The sequence below is a fragment of the Musca autumnalis genome, unplaced genomic scaffold (genome assembly GCF_047663935.1).
Source record: "Musca autumnalis isolate F117 unplaced genomic scaffold, ASM4766393v1 scaffold_2, whole genome shotgun sequence".
NCBI lineage: Eukaryota > Metazoa > Arthropoda > Insecta > Diptera > Muscidae > Musca > Musca autumnalis.
Window position 1 is genome coordinate 34,610,272 of NW_027411755.1, and position 15,851 is coordinate 34,626,122.

General features: G+C 33.8%; 1 protein-coding gene across 2 annotated transcripts in view; it reads right to left on the reverse strand.

Moving 5' to 3' along the window:
* Ance-3 (angiotensin-converting enzyme Ance-3) overlaps positions 1–15,851 on the reverse strand; it is a 511,373-nt gene that overhangs the window by 331,111 nt on the left and 164,411 nt on the right. The window lies entirely within an intron of this gene.

Sequence of the window (15,851 nt, forward strand, 5' to 3'; positions counted from 1 at the left end):
AAACCTACATCAAAACCAAAATAGAACAGAATATGCAAATTTTTCTAATAGGAATTATTCGAACTACAGTAATCACGATCAACATCACAACATACAAAATCCTAACTTTCAGACAATTTACCAACATTTTCCAAATAATTATAAAAAGAATTTTAGTAGTCAAACAACAAATTTTAAAGATCAATTTTGTTCCCAATACGATCATAGAAACCATAGTCCAACTTTTAACAATCAATATCTTAACCCTCAAATGACATCAGCAAATTTTTCAAATATTAAATCTAGTCCAAATATTAGTAATTTTAATAAGACTTTAAACAAAAAACAACATACTTCTGTTAATGATAACAGCGGGCAATATGGAAATTCCAATTGTGCTGTAATAGAGATCGGGCACTTAGGTTCAGTGGTTCATTATCCTGAGAGGAGGGAAGATCATTTAAATTGTCATTTAACTGCCTCAAAAAGGCACTTCCCAAGTATGTTAGATAAAGATACTAGCGAGATAAATCATATGGATTATGACATCAGTTCGTTGTATAATGAGAATTCTTCGCCTGATGGCAAAAATACTGAATTTCTTGAAAGTGTTACTTCATCTGAAAATAAAGAAATTGAAGTTCTTGACAATGTTACTTTGTCTGAAGATAAAGTAACAGAACTTCTTGACGATGTTACGTTTACTGAAAAGTGCGATCCGTTTAACAATTATCTGATGAAATTAATGCAGGGAATACAGGGATATTAAATGATACCATTCATTTTCAGAGAGAAGATATTAACAAAACAAAACATTCTAGAAGCAGTGAAAATGAGAAAACAGAGAAAATACTAAAATCACTAAATAAATGCATTATTAGTTCTAAAAATGTATTAACGAATATGAATGAAGTAGAACACATAGAATCTTCAATTTGCACTTATGCATTGAAACATGATGACATGGATATAAATGAATCCAAAAAGTAGACAATAAACGAGATATATCAAACAATAATGCAGAAGCTAAACAAACCTTAGATTTAAATGGCTATAATCAGAAAATGGATAAGACCGAATTTATTAATTATAATTCCATAAATACAGACAATAAATTTATCAATTTTTGCAGAGATTCAGATAAAAATAGAATATTATATAAAGAAAAGAAATCATTAGGCTTTAAAGGCAACCTGAGTAAATCGCTCGAATATTATAATAACAGCTGTTACCCAGTTACTAAAAATAAACCTTTTGTAATTGAATTCAGACAGTGTAATAAAAAAGATTATAGATATCTTATTTTAAAATATAAGAAAACATATGTTGAGAAGAGCTATTTAAACAGGTAAATTTACAGAGAAAACATAGATATACGATTCATAAGAAATTATAAATCTGTTAGACATAAGGAAGAACTTAAATTTAGATTTAGTGATGTAAACAATGATCACACTAATAATATAAAAACTGAAGCCAGATAAATCGATTAGTAAAAACATTTCAATATTTTGAATAAGTATTGTGTAATTTATGAAATATAATATCAATATTTATGTTATATGTATTTATTTAAAAATTATCTCATTATATCTTATTTCTTCCTGATGTCATATATTTTAAAACTTAATTGTATTTTGTGCCACAAAACAACCTACAACATTATATTATTGTTTAATGGGGGAGATGTAATGATAGTATTATCATTACGAATATAATAATTATATTTATTCATTTTATTATTAAATTTAATAATCTATTTATTTTCTTAAAAAGTTAAATAGATAAATATCATTCCTTCTTCCCTTTATTTCCATTAATTCAATAATTATAAACAGATATAACACACATTTTCTTATAAATGATTAATTTATAGATTTGTTCTCTTCATTATTATAATATCAATTCTTTGTATAATTCTACATATCGACATATTTGAATTTACTGTTATTTATAATTTTCATTTCCTGTAAAACATATTTTCCATATTTTTATATTTTGTCACTTTTCAATTTCCTTTCAAATAAATAAGTTGTAATTTTTAATTTGAATTTTAAAAAATATTGAATTTCAATAAAAGATTTAAATAACGGTCAACAAACGGATTATCAATTGAATTTTATATGGATAAATAAGCGGTTTACATTACTCGCGTACGAACATTAAGAGTTATTTAACTCACTTAGCGCCCAGAATTTTTTTTTGCGAGAAAACTTAACATTTTTTATGAAAATTATATTTTTGAGACTTTTTAAGTATTTTTTAATAAATAACTTTTTTTTCTCTAAAACGTATAGCTTTCCTGCTTCTCAAAAGTGAAGCTAAGTAGAATAAAATTCAATAAATTCGTTCATTCCTCTTGAGCAACTTGAACTCTGTACATCAACCTCAGTGCTTCCTTAAGTAGTTGAAACTGATAGCAGAGCATCATCCGCAATACAGAGAGTGAATCAACCAAAGCTTTGTTCCTTTACTTTTTTAATGGTAAGAGTGGTAAAAGAGAAAAGTGTCAAAATTGTTCAAAATTGCTCTCTCATGAACATTTCTACCAGAAAAGTAAAGGAACGGAAAAATGGTAGATCCGGCAGCAATGTCAGAAAAAAACATAAAAAATCAATTTTCGTCTTTTATTTCACAGTTTTTAATTTAGTGTTGTCAGTGTTCGACTTTTTCTTCGGTTTTTCGTCCATTTTGTGAAATAATCGTCAAACAAAAGTCGAAAAATCAGTTCTGCCATTTTCTACCTGCAGAAATTTTGCTGGTAGCCTGTGGTAGAAGAGAAAGCCATTTTCGATCTCTCTCCCCTCTCACTCTCTTAAAAATTGCTTCCAGTTTTGCCACTTTTCGGGGTTAAGGAACGCTTTGCAGGTTAAAAATGGTAACAAATGGTTAAAATGGTAACCTCAGGTAAGTAAAGGAACACAGCTCAAACAATCTACGAAAATCGTGTTTTCTTTATTAGCGCCCAACTCAGTGGCCATGTAACACGACCACTTTCTACCATCAACAGCCGTGGACTACAACAACAAAAGGCTTGTAATTTGTGAAAGCACAGAGTCTTCGCAATCATCTTGGTTCACAGAAGACCTATACAGATGGCCATATAAGACGACGGGTTATTTCTGTAGAACAATTTGAACACTACATATCAACTTCAATGCTTCCAGAAGTACATGAAACCGATAATAGTGCATCATCACGCAATTTGAACACTGTACATCAACCTCAATGCTTCCTTAAGTACATGAAACTGATAGCAGTGCATTATCAAGCAAATTGGACACTAAACACCTGCATGGATACAACTGAATATATCAGTTCCGACATTTTTCAACATTGAGTGAGTATGGATATGTAGAATGTAGTTTCAGTTACAAGTTGATACTGATACTTTTTCAAACAGGTATGATATGAGTTGGTATAGACAGAAAAAAAGGAACATATTTGTTTATATCTGGTTTGTACAAACTGATATAAATGGATATTGGTGTGATACAATAAGTATTTATTGTGTGTAGCCCAAACAAAATAGGAATTGAAATAGAAAAATTCCCACAGAGCTGAATTTTGGTGGAAATTTAGGATTTGTCATTACAAATGAGGTCCTAAAAATCTCTGTTGATCCCATGCCATTCATGGTCATAGGTCATATTTTTGGGTTTTTTATATATCTCAAAAACTGTAAGCCTTACCAAAAAGTGACTAAAGCAAAAGACAACGACCGTAAAATTCTCTATAAGATATCGCGTTCCTAAAAGTCACATAATAATGATGTGCACATATAAAGCACCTATAACTTATTTGACCCGAAAGTCAGGATACAAAATCTGGTTAGACATGGTGCTACTGGACCGAGTACTACAAACCAAATCAAAAATGTGAATTTCGAATTTCTTCAGAATCATTCCATGGACCAATAACAAATTCTGCATTATGAAAACCATTGGGAATAACAAAACCGTTTAATTTGTTATGAAGGGTATATTATGTTTGTCATTCTGTTTGTAACTCCTCGAAATAATTATTTAAGATCATATAAAGTGTATATTTTCTTTATCAGCCCGCTTCTACACCGATATAGCCCCATGACTGTACTTTTGTGGAAATGACTTTAATGTCCGAAGTAAGTAGGTGGATAATACTTCGGTTAATGTATTGTAGGTCTATTCAGCTGGGAACAACCCCTACCTTACAAAGTGACGCGTCGTTTTAAGGGCTTTTGAAGGTATTATTCTCTTAAGGTCAATCCAGGACCAGAACAACAACATTTTCGGCGGTGGTGGCCTGAGTATTTCAGCCATGAAAACTTATTTACAAGTTGTGTCGTAAGATACTCCGTTCGGGCTCGGACTTGATATGGAAGAAGTATCCCTTTTCCCTTCCATGAAAACTTATTTACAAGTTGTGTCGTAAGATACTCCGTTCGGACTCGGCGAAAAAAGTAGGTCCCATATCATTGTGCCAATATGAATCGCTGTGCACTCATTGATATAGAAGAAGTATGCCTGCTCCCTTCCGAGATGTTGTAGGAACATATAATATGTAAGTATTTGTTTAAACTAACCATAGGAAAGCAAATATGTTACTCTCTCTATCTCCCTCTCTTTTTAATCAGTACTACACCAATTTAAAAATGTAACAAGCTAAAACTTGCCTGCGGGAAATAAATTGGTTTGAAGGTATTTTAAACCTAGTTTTAAGATAACCACAAAAAACGCTTCAATATAACAAAACTATTTGCAATAAATATTTGGAATATAATAAAACTATTTTTGATAAATATTCGCGTTTTCATTATTAGGAAACTTTTCTAGTAGCCCTCGTACATTCCACTCACTGAACCCAGAAAAACATTCGAATTGATGCGTTCAGTTATAAAAGTTCACGTCTTTAATATTTATTTATCCCCTAAATAATAAAAATGTTCAAAAATGTTATTTTTTATGAATTTTTCCTTAGAAGTTATTCACACAAGCCTGTTACAACTATAGTATCTGTTGGTATCTGTCAAGGTCTAGTATAAGGTCGGCCAATAAGCCCAGCTGACTATTATGTTTGATGTCAAAAAAATAATTGTGATTTAAAATACAAAGGAACTAAAATCACAATAATGTAAAATCGATTATGTTTGTTGTCAAATGTTGTTAACAGAACTCTGAATGGCCAACTGTATAAACTGTGGTATCTGTAGTATTTGAAAAATATCTGTTGTACAACAGATACTTGAGAACGAAAAAACAAATAAAGTTCTCACTCGTTCATATACAACACAGAACTGTTTCTAACAGTTATGTTATTGTGAGTATACACAACCCAAACAATATCATAACTGTTACACTCATTCCCACATTCATATCATATTATATCTGTTATGTATATGATATATCTGTTTTGTTGATATAAACAGTTATACCATTGCACGTGTTTATTGGACACAACACATCAACTTCAATGCTTCTGAAGTACATGAAACCGATAATAGCGCATCATCAGTACCTACAGTCTGTCGATAAACATCATTTCTGGATCCACCAAATCATGCCGTTCACTTCAACAACAATGCAGTTTTACTCCAGGGGGAGGTTCCGTAGAAAGTCTATGGTTTCAGCAACCAACAAGACTAGTTCAACACAATCTTCCTACCATCATTGCAGTTTTAGCAGATTCAACAAACTGATACCTCAGCAAAATTCAAGAACCCATTATCCTAATACAGTTTACTTAGCAGATCTAACAATCAATTAGCCCGCATGCAGTTTATTGTAACAGTTTCAACAATCCAATTCATGATACAGTTTGCCATAGCAGTTCCCACAATCATTTACTTCTGATGCTTCATGGGGACGCTTTCAGCATCAGAGGGGGACACTCAAGCAATCGTGTGTACATCATGCACATATTTTTTTTTTATTATTTGTCAGTAAAGATGTTCATTGTTAGAGGTCTAGTAAGGTTAGATTCAACACAGTGGTCCCACTTGTATGGGAAAGAGTGCCAAAAATAGTTCTAATCGAGTTAACGCCTCGAAATTTTATAATGAGCCCAAAAGGGAGAAAAACTAATTTAATGGATGTAGGTCCACATTTGGGTGTAGCCCCCATATAAGGGTACCCACGATTTTTTATATTTTGACAATTTTAGCCAAATTTTCCAACCGATTTGGCTGTAGTTTTGAATTTTAAGTTCTGAGCGAACACCATACCTCCTTGCAAAAATGTTCAATATAGGTCCAAGTTTAGGTATAGCTCCCATATAAACGTACCTTCCGATATTCGGTATTTTGACGATTTTAGCCAAGAGTTCCTACCGAGTTGGATGTAATTTTGTATTTTAACTTCGGAGGGAAGATCATACGTCCGTGCAAAAAATGTTCAATATAGGTCCAAGTTTAGGTATAGGTCCCATATAAACCTACCTTCCGATATTCGGTAGTTTGACGATTTTAGCCAAATTTTCAAACCGATTTTGCTGTAATTTTGCATTTTAAGTTCTGAGGGAACACCATACCTCCTTGCAAACAATGTTCAATATAGGTCCACGTTTCGGTATAGCTCCCATATAAACGTACCCCACGATTTTCGGAATTTTGGGGATTTTACAGGCGTGGTATAAGGGGAATAACATACAGGATGCAAGATGGTGGCAGCTGGATTTCTTTTTATCGTAAACTAGAGACTTTCCCCTGTATTTTAAAATAAATATTCACTTGCCCTTACGGGTCCAACACACGGGTTAATGTGTTTAGAGGATATTTATTTCAATCGCAATTAACTTTGTCGACATAAATTTTTCGATTTTTGTCCAAGGGCGGAACCACACACAGAAAAAAATATTAGCCATTTGATAAAAAAATTCAAAGATTCAATCAAAAATTTATCGATTTTCCGGCGATAAAAAAATTGTCATATTGACAAAATTCGATAAATTTATTTGATCATAAAGTAAAAATATAGCTGATAAAATATTTCACATATTGACAAAAATATTTATCAAAATATTCCACATTGTGCTTGATAAAAACAAAATATTTTCTTGATGAAAAAATTGTTGAATACATTTTTTCAATCGATAAAAAATGTTCATATTTACAATTATTTTGTTGTTTTTGTGTTAAATACAAACCCAAAAGCCAAGTTGGTCGAGGGTGGCTCGATATTTATTTTAAATTCGATTAAAACTATTAATAGGTTATTACGGCAAGCGTATATGTCATTTTAACAAATAAAATTAAATAATGCATTACTGAAATTCAATGCATTTGGTGCGGAAACTATTTTCGCGATAGAGAAAAAATGACACCGTATTTCATAGTAGTTTTTCGTGCTCTACGCGGCTATGCGGTGGTATTTTTGATATTTGCAAAAATTGCAAAAAAGTTATAACCCTAATGTTTATTGGTAGCTATTCTAACAACCACTGAATGCTGGTACAAAATTTGGAATATTTTGATACATATTTTTGTCAATATGCGAAATATTTTATCAGTTCAATATAAAAAAATCGATAAATATTTTAGTTAATATGTGAAATATTTTATCAGTTGTATTTTTACTTTGTGATCAAATAATTTTATCGAATTTCGTCAATAATACAATTTTTTATATCGCCGGAAAATCGATACATTTTTTTCTGTGCAGTTTACTGTAGCCCTACAATGTTTATTGTGACATATAAGCTTGCTAATGATGTATATGTTGGATGTCACTTCTGTCAATTAGAATAGTAGCATTATCCTAGGCACAAACCTTTTACCTGGGATCCCAGTTGTAAATTTTCAACAAGATAGATAGTTTAAAGCCTTTTATCGTCCGTCTTCTTTAGACACTTAAATATTTATTAATCTCTTAATCTCTAAAAAAATCTTAAAAATAAATTTCTAAAGTGATTGATTGCATATGGAAATCTGCATAAAATACACTAAACAACGATTTTTAAAATCTTACATTGGGTGATACTTTCCCGACATTAGCTTTTATCAAAACATTGTAATTTATTTTGACTTCCGCCCAGTATAACATATTTTCATAAATTGTATCAAAACATGCTTCAAATCAACAAAAAAATTCCTCAAATCTCTACACTCTTTAGCATAAATGTTATTTTTTGGTAATTGCATTACATAAAAATCCTCATCTGCATACATCTTAACATCATTGAAAACATTTAAATAAAAGCAACTGTGAAACTGTCAACTGTCCAGCGGCCTGTTTATTTAAAAACAAATTAATTTATACGTTTACATTAGTGAGATGAATTTCCTACCGAAAAACATCACAAACAAATCAGCCGGTATCTGCTCCTTGCAGTCGTATTCAAAAAACACACACCCAAACGACTTTCTATTGCACTGTACACTCTCCTGCCGCCAAACGGCATTTTTATATCCTGATTTTGTTTTGTTGATAATAATTTCAGGAAATTTGTGTAACACATTTGAATTCATTGAACTACTAACTCAAATAATGTGGAAGATGTAGACAGGGAGAGAGAGACTGAACAACAGACGAATCAACAAAAACTTAACTGGTCATAATGTAATCGTATAAACAGCCTGATAGGCAGGTTAATGTTTTCCATTTACAACTTTTCATCAACAAATCAAACTAGGGTTACCATTTGGAATTAAACTGTTTAGAAATTGTTGAAACTGCTGACATTTAAATGATTTGTTGGTCCTTCAAAAAATAGCAAAATATTCTGGTAGCACTGGGTTCTTCAAATAATGTGAAAATAATCTTCGTTTCTTAAGCTCTTAGGGGTCGCTCAAAGAATCCTAAAAATTCACTCGGTTTATCTTCTTTTGATACCACAAAAGGAATTTGAATCCTCAAAAAAAAAATAAAAAATCCACTCGATTTATCTTTCTTTGGTGCACCAAAAATCTAAGTTTTGTAGACAGCTTAAAAATCGTAATTATCTATGTTCTTTAAGACTTAGAAAAAATAGACAACAACAAACAAACAAACATTTCTCATGCTCATTTGTGGTCTCTAAAAACTGAAAAAATATACAGTTTCTTGGTCTTTTGGATCCTCCAACTACTCGTCACTACAGGCTCACTGGGTCAAAGACGTATAGTAGTAAAGACTAGAAGAAATGCATTTTCCAAAAACATATGCTAATAGTTCCACATTTTGGTTACAGATGGCTACACAACTCACTAGAATTGATAACAGCAATGCCAATCGTTTTTGATTCCCATTACTCGCGGCAGAATGTCCGTCTGTTGTAATCACTCTAGCGTCCGCAATAATTGAGATAGAGTGCTGAAATTTTGCACCCGAGGGTCTTTTTTCCATAGGCAGGTCAAGTTCGAAGATGGGCTATATCGGTCCACTTTTTGGTATAGCCCCCATATAACGGTACCTCCGGATTTGAGGTATTTTGACGTTCTTCGCCACATTTGCAGACCGAATTAGCTATAATTTGGGATTTAGGGTTCCTAGTGATCAACAAACTTATATCCCAAAGGATATGGGCATAGGTCCATGTTTTGGTATAGCCCCCATATAACGGTACCTCCCGATTTTCGGTATTTTGAGAATTTTAGCCACAATTTGTAACCGAACTATCTGCAATTTGACATTTGAGGTTCTCAGTTGTCATTAAACATCTCCACCAAACATCGTCAACATAGGTCCATGTTTTGGAATAGCCCCCATATATCGGTTCCTCCTGATTTTCGGTATTTTGAGAATTTTAGCTACAATTTTCAACCGACCTAGCTGTAATTTGCCATTTAAGGTTCTCAGTGGTCATGAAATATCTCCACCAAACATCGTCAACATAGGTTCATGTTTTGGAATAGCCCCCATATATCGGTACCTCCTGATTTTCGGTATTTTGAGAATTTTAGCTACAATTTTCAACCGAACTAGCTGTAATTTGCCATTTGAGGTTCTCAGTGGTCATTAAACATCTCCACAAAACATCGTCAACATAGGTCCATGTTTTGGTATGGCCCCCATATAACCGTACCTCCCGATTTTCGGTATCTTGAGCATTTTAGTTACAATTTTTAACCGAACTAGCTGTAATTTGCCATTTGAGGTTCTCAGTGGTCATGAAATATCTCCACCAAACATCGTCAACATAGGTCCATGTTTTGGTATAGCCCCCATAGAACGGTACCACCCGATTTTCGGTATTTTGAGAATTTTAGCCACAATTTGTAACCGAACTATCTGCAATTTGACATTTGAGGTTCTCAGTGGTCACTAAACATCTCCACCGAACATCGTCAACATAGGTCCATGTTTTGGAATAGCCCCCATATATCGGTACCTCCTGATTTTCGGTATTTTGAGAATTTTAGCATCAATTTTCAACCGAACTAGCTGTAATTTGCCATTTGATGTTCTCAGTGGTCATGAAATATCTCCACCAAACATCGTCAACATAGGTCCATGTTTTGGAATAGCCCCCATATATCGGTTCCTCCTGATTTTCGGTATTTTGAGAATTTTAGCTACAATTTTCAACCGAACTAGCTGTAATTTGCCATTTGAGGTTCTCAGTGGTCATGAAATATCTCCACCAAACATCGTCAACATAGGTCCGTGGTTTGATATAGCCCCCATATATCGGTACCTCCCGATTTTCGGTATTTTGAGCATTTTAGTTACAATTTTTAACCGAACTACTGTAATTTGACATTTAAGGTTCTCAGTGGTCATAAAACATCTCCACGAAACATCGTCAACATAGGTCCATGTTTTGGTATAGCCCCCATATATCGGTACCTCCTGATTTTCGGTATTTTGAGAATTTTAGCTACAATTTTTAACCGAAATAGCTGTAATTTGACATTTGAAGTTCTCAGTGGTCATAAAGCATGTCCAACGAAACATCGTCAACATAGGTCCATGTTTTGGTATAGGCCCCATATAACGGTATCTCCCAATTTTCGGTATTTCGAGAATTTTAGCTGCAATTTTTAACCGTACTAGCTATATTGATCGGTATTTTGAGAATTTTAGCTAAAATTTTGTCTATTCAAAAATAATCAATATAGGTCCATGTTTTGGTATATCCCCCCTTATAACTGTACCTCCCGATTTTTTGGTATTTAGACTTCGTTGGGGGTACTCAAACTTCCCCTTTAAATTTGTCGGTATAGGTCCACGCCTTCATATAGCTCCCATGGAAAAGTACCTCCCGATTTTTCGTCCTTTGAAGGTTGTGTCTTCAATATTCCACCAAAATGGCTGAAATTTGGTATTTAGTTATAAAACTGTTCGCCAGAAATATGTCTGTACAGGTCCACGCTTTCATATTGTCATTTATGACTAAAATTCGTCGGTATTGGTCCACGTTTCGATATAGCCCCCATAGAACGGTACCTCCGGATTTTCGTAATACTGAAGATTGTGACGTCAATATCCAACCAAAATGGCTGAAATTCGTCATTTCGTCTTCCAAGAGTTATAAAATACTCCAGAAGAGTATTATCAGTATATGTCCACATCTTCCTATATCCCCATAGAAGCTTACTTCTTAATTTTCGGTATTTTTTTAGTTTTAGCCACATTCTCTTACCGAAATATAGGAAATTTGGTATTTAGTCTTCTTTGAGCCTAAAAACTTTCCGTCAGAAATTTGTCGGTATAGATCGACGTTTTGAAATAGCCCCCATAGAATGGTGCCTCACATTGTTTTACCGAAATTGCTGAAATTTAGTATTAAGTCTTCTTCATATACGAAAGGAAACTAATTATTCCATTTTATTTCAATACAACTTGTGGTGGAGGGTATAACAAGTTCGGCCTGGCCGAACTTAACGCCGTTCTTACTTGTTTTTTAATTAAAAAAAAACTCGCGTGCCGACAGTGAGCGTTGAACACACAACCCTAGGATTTATGGTCGGACACACACTCACTGTGCCACCGTCCTCATTACTTAGTGAGGAGCAAAGTTAGTAGGTTTGCCTTGTAATTTTTTAAGAAGTATCCCATTACTTTTCAGATTACTTGTAATGGGAAAAGAAGCTTGTTTACATTACTTTGTAATGGGTTACGTAATGACTACCGGATCCAAATTTTTGCTGGGATAGCAACAACAAAAGAGAAAAAACTTATTGTTAAAATATTATTCGAAATATATTTTTTTGGTTCGATTAGAAAAATTAGGAAAAAAATATTTGGGAGTTCTACAACTATTTCGCTAAAATCCCATACAATAATTAATGTATACTGCTAAAACTTCATCAAGAAATATGGTTTACCTTCGCGGGAGCTTAACTGCTTACTGTGATTATTTATAAGGATAGGAAATTAAGAGTAATATTGAAATTACAATCATTCAAAAATATGAAAATTAAAAAGCCTGTTATTCGCGAATTAGTTAAAATCATTTCATGCTCATCCGATGTTGGATACAGCGAATCAATCTCTTTAAATATCTATGCATATTTCGATGTTTCACTCAGCGGGCAAAGTGTGCCGTCAGTTGCGTCACACTATGCAAGAAACCTTAAAGTGGGTAAAAGTCGCGCAGTATGCATACGATTTTGATGCGCATCCGGTTTAATTAGCGCCCATAAAAAATACGTCAATATACAACTATTTCAAATAGATTCTTCAAGAACCGCGTATATGCCTCCACCTGTAATTTATGACACGCATTTTCGCAAATATTATAATCGCGTAAAAAAGAATTCCATTTATGTAATTTATTTTTAAAGAAAATCGCGGTTTTGTACTCGCATTTGTCAAAATATATTTTTGCCGATTTTCCAATTTCCAATGTATCTATATCCGCGGTTTTAGTGGATGGATTCGATCGCGGAAGGGCTCATTAGATCCGCCGCGTAAAAAACTAAATTCACGAGGGGATCAAAGGAAATTGAATGACACTTGTAAATTTTAAACGCAAACAATAGTTTTTTTTTTTTTAAATATTCACGCTTCAAATTTTGGCCATTAGACTCCAAATACTAGGATACTGTAAGGAGCACACTCATGAGATATACATACTAGACATCTGCATGAATACATTCATAGAATGAATGCACAACAGCATTCATTCATTTGCATTTATACTCATTGCACAAATTCTCCAATGAGTGAGTATGAATGAATACATGCACTGAAATTGTGTTGTGCGTCGTTGTGCTCTTTGTTGTTGAAGATTTAATTTACTCGTCCCGTACCACGATGTAACTCGACGTAACAACATTCAGCAAGAGGGAGTGGATACAAATAAGAGTGCTATGAGTGAGTTATTTTATACTTGGTTGTGCATTCACTTGTTATACTTTTTATTTCTAGTGACGTCACACGTGCTTTTGCATTGTTGGTTTAGTCTTTTTAATGCATTTGCTTCGTATGGAGAGGATTGTTTGGAGGTTCGGAAGAGGTCGTTCGGGTATTCGGAGGTTCAGAGGAGGTCGCTCGAAGGTTAAGAAGAGGTTGTTCCGAAGTTCCACGGAGGGTGGTCGGAGGTTGTTCCGAAGTTCGGTGGAGGGTCGTCGGAGATTCAAAAGAGGTTGTTGCGATGTTCGGAGGAAGGTGGTCGGAGGTTCAAAGCCTCTGAACAAACTCCGAATAACCTATTCCGAGCCTACTCCTCCCCTTCGGAACCTCCGAACAACCCCCTCTGAACCTCCGAGCAACCTCCTCTGAACCCTCGAACAACGTCCATCGAACCACCACCTCTGAACCATTTCTACCTTCAGTCCATAGCAACACCAAAACCTGTTCGCTACTAGTAGCGAATAATGTTCTAGCATTCGGCTGCTTATTACTCATTCTGAGTAAATAATGAATGAATACGAATAATGTTCCAATTTTAATAACGGGCTTGTTTCATTCTTTTAGTGAATTAGACGATTACCGAGTTGTGGAGAGTATGAATGGTGGTGAGCAGTGTGACCAGATCTAAAAAAGTTTTGCAGCTACATCAGCTTTAAAATAATGCTAAAAATGCTAAAATAAATATTAAAATGCCAGAAATAATGCTAAATTTAAAAACTATTTAAAAAAAAAAATATACACTCTATCATAGTATAAAGGGTATATTAAGTTTGTGTTTACGTTTGTTACGCATTGAAATAATCATTCGTGACCCTATAAAGTATATATATTCTTGATCAAGATAAAATTCTTAGTAGATTTATGTATGTACGTCCGCCTGTGGTAATCACTCTAGCATCCAAAAAATTGAGAGAGGACACTGACATTTTAGACATTTTAGATAGATGCGTCTTTTGTTTGCAGGCTGGTTAAGTTCGAAGGTGGACTATATCGGTCCATGTTTTGGTATAGCCCCCATATAAAGATACCGACCGATTGCTATTTTTGGCTTCATGTTCAGGCATAATTAGCTATGATTTGGGATTAAAGGTTCCAAAAGCTTCACCTCCAAAAATTATGGACATAGGGCCAAGTTTTGGAATAGCCACATTTTTAGACCGAATTAAATATAATTTATCCTTTAGAACTGTCAATAAACTTCTGCATTAAAAGTTGTTAAGCTTTTCACGATAAACATTTCGGTATGGCCCCATAGAACGACACCACCAAATTCCTGTCTTTGTTTTTATCCACATTTTCGGGCAAAATTAATTTCATTTGGTATTTATAGTTTCCAGCAGTTAAAAATTTCTCATCAAAAATTGTGTATATAACCCAAGTAGTGTGCATACCCCCATATAACGGTACCGCCCGATTTCAGGTAGTTATAAGTTTTTATCTGACTGAATTTTTGACATTTGATGTTTCTAGTGGTCAAAAAACAGTTCCACCTAAAAAACTTTGATACTTTTGGAACAAAAAGAAAAAATCTAATTATTCCCTATTAGTTCAGAATATATCATGGCGGACGATATAAAAAGTTCGGCCCGTCCAAACTTAACGTTTTTCATTGTTTTATTTAAATTTGCTTTTCACAATTTCATTCCTTTAACCCCCTGTTTTTGTCAATTAAAAGTTATCAGATTTTTTATAAAAATGTATTGACATACATACTTTAGATTTTGTGGATAGAATAATGCTAAATTAATAATTGAAAAATGCTAAAAAATATGCTAAATGCTAAATGGAAATTTTGCGGCTAAATACAAACAAAAATTGCTAAATTTAGCTGTCAAAATGCTAAAATGGTCACACTGGTGGTGAGTACGAATATTACATGTTATTCTCTCATTTTTGTACTCACTCACAGCTACTCGCTGCTAGTGAATTGAATGAATAAGGGTTGCTTTATTGTGTGAGTGTTTCATGAGTGGCTTTTTTTCGCATTCATGCAGATGTTTAATACAGACATTAAACAACGTAAAACCAAGAGTTCTTGCGCGTCCGGATTATTAAAAACAAGTAAAAAAGTATCAGTCGGCTTTGCCGACAGAGATATACCCTCAGCCTGTGCAAATTGAAACACTTTTTTTCACAAAAAACTTATGTATTTAGGGGGTTTCAAAATTTTGGTCTCGTATGAACCGACAAAAATGTTGATTAGGATTAAAGTTCAAAAATTTTGCTGAAAAGGTACTTAAAGGAATGGACCGGCATAGACCATGGGGGTGCCATAGGGGGTTTTTTCAAGAAGTATGGACTTGCCCCTGAAACAACTTTTACCATCGTAATTGAGGCAGCGAATGTAAGTTGCTTCAACAAAAATCAAAGTGATTCAATAGCAGGTCTTAAAGTGAACTTATCCAAAATTTTGTGTGGGAGGTACGGGATGGAGTGGACAAATATAGTCCATATTCGAACCTGATCTATATCTGGTAGATATTATGAGAATGTGTAAAGTATGGACCAAATCGGTCACTCCCATCAAGAGTTATCGTGCCCACAACTTTTCCGAATATTTTTGAACTTTTGTGGGGTAGGTACCTGAAGGAGTGGACCGATATGGCTTATCTACGAACT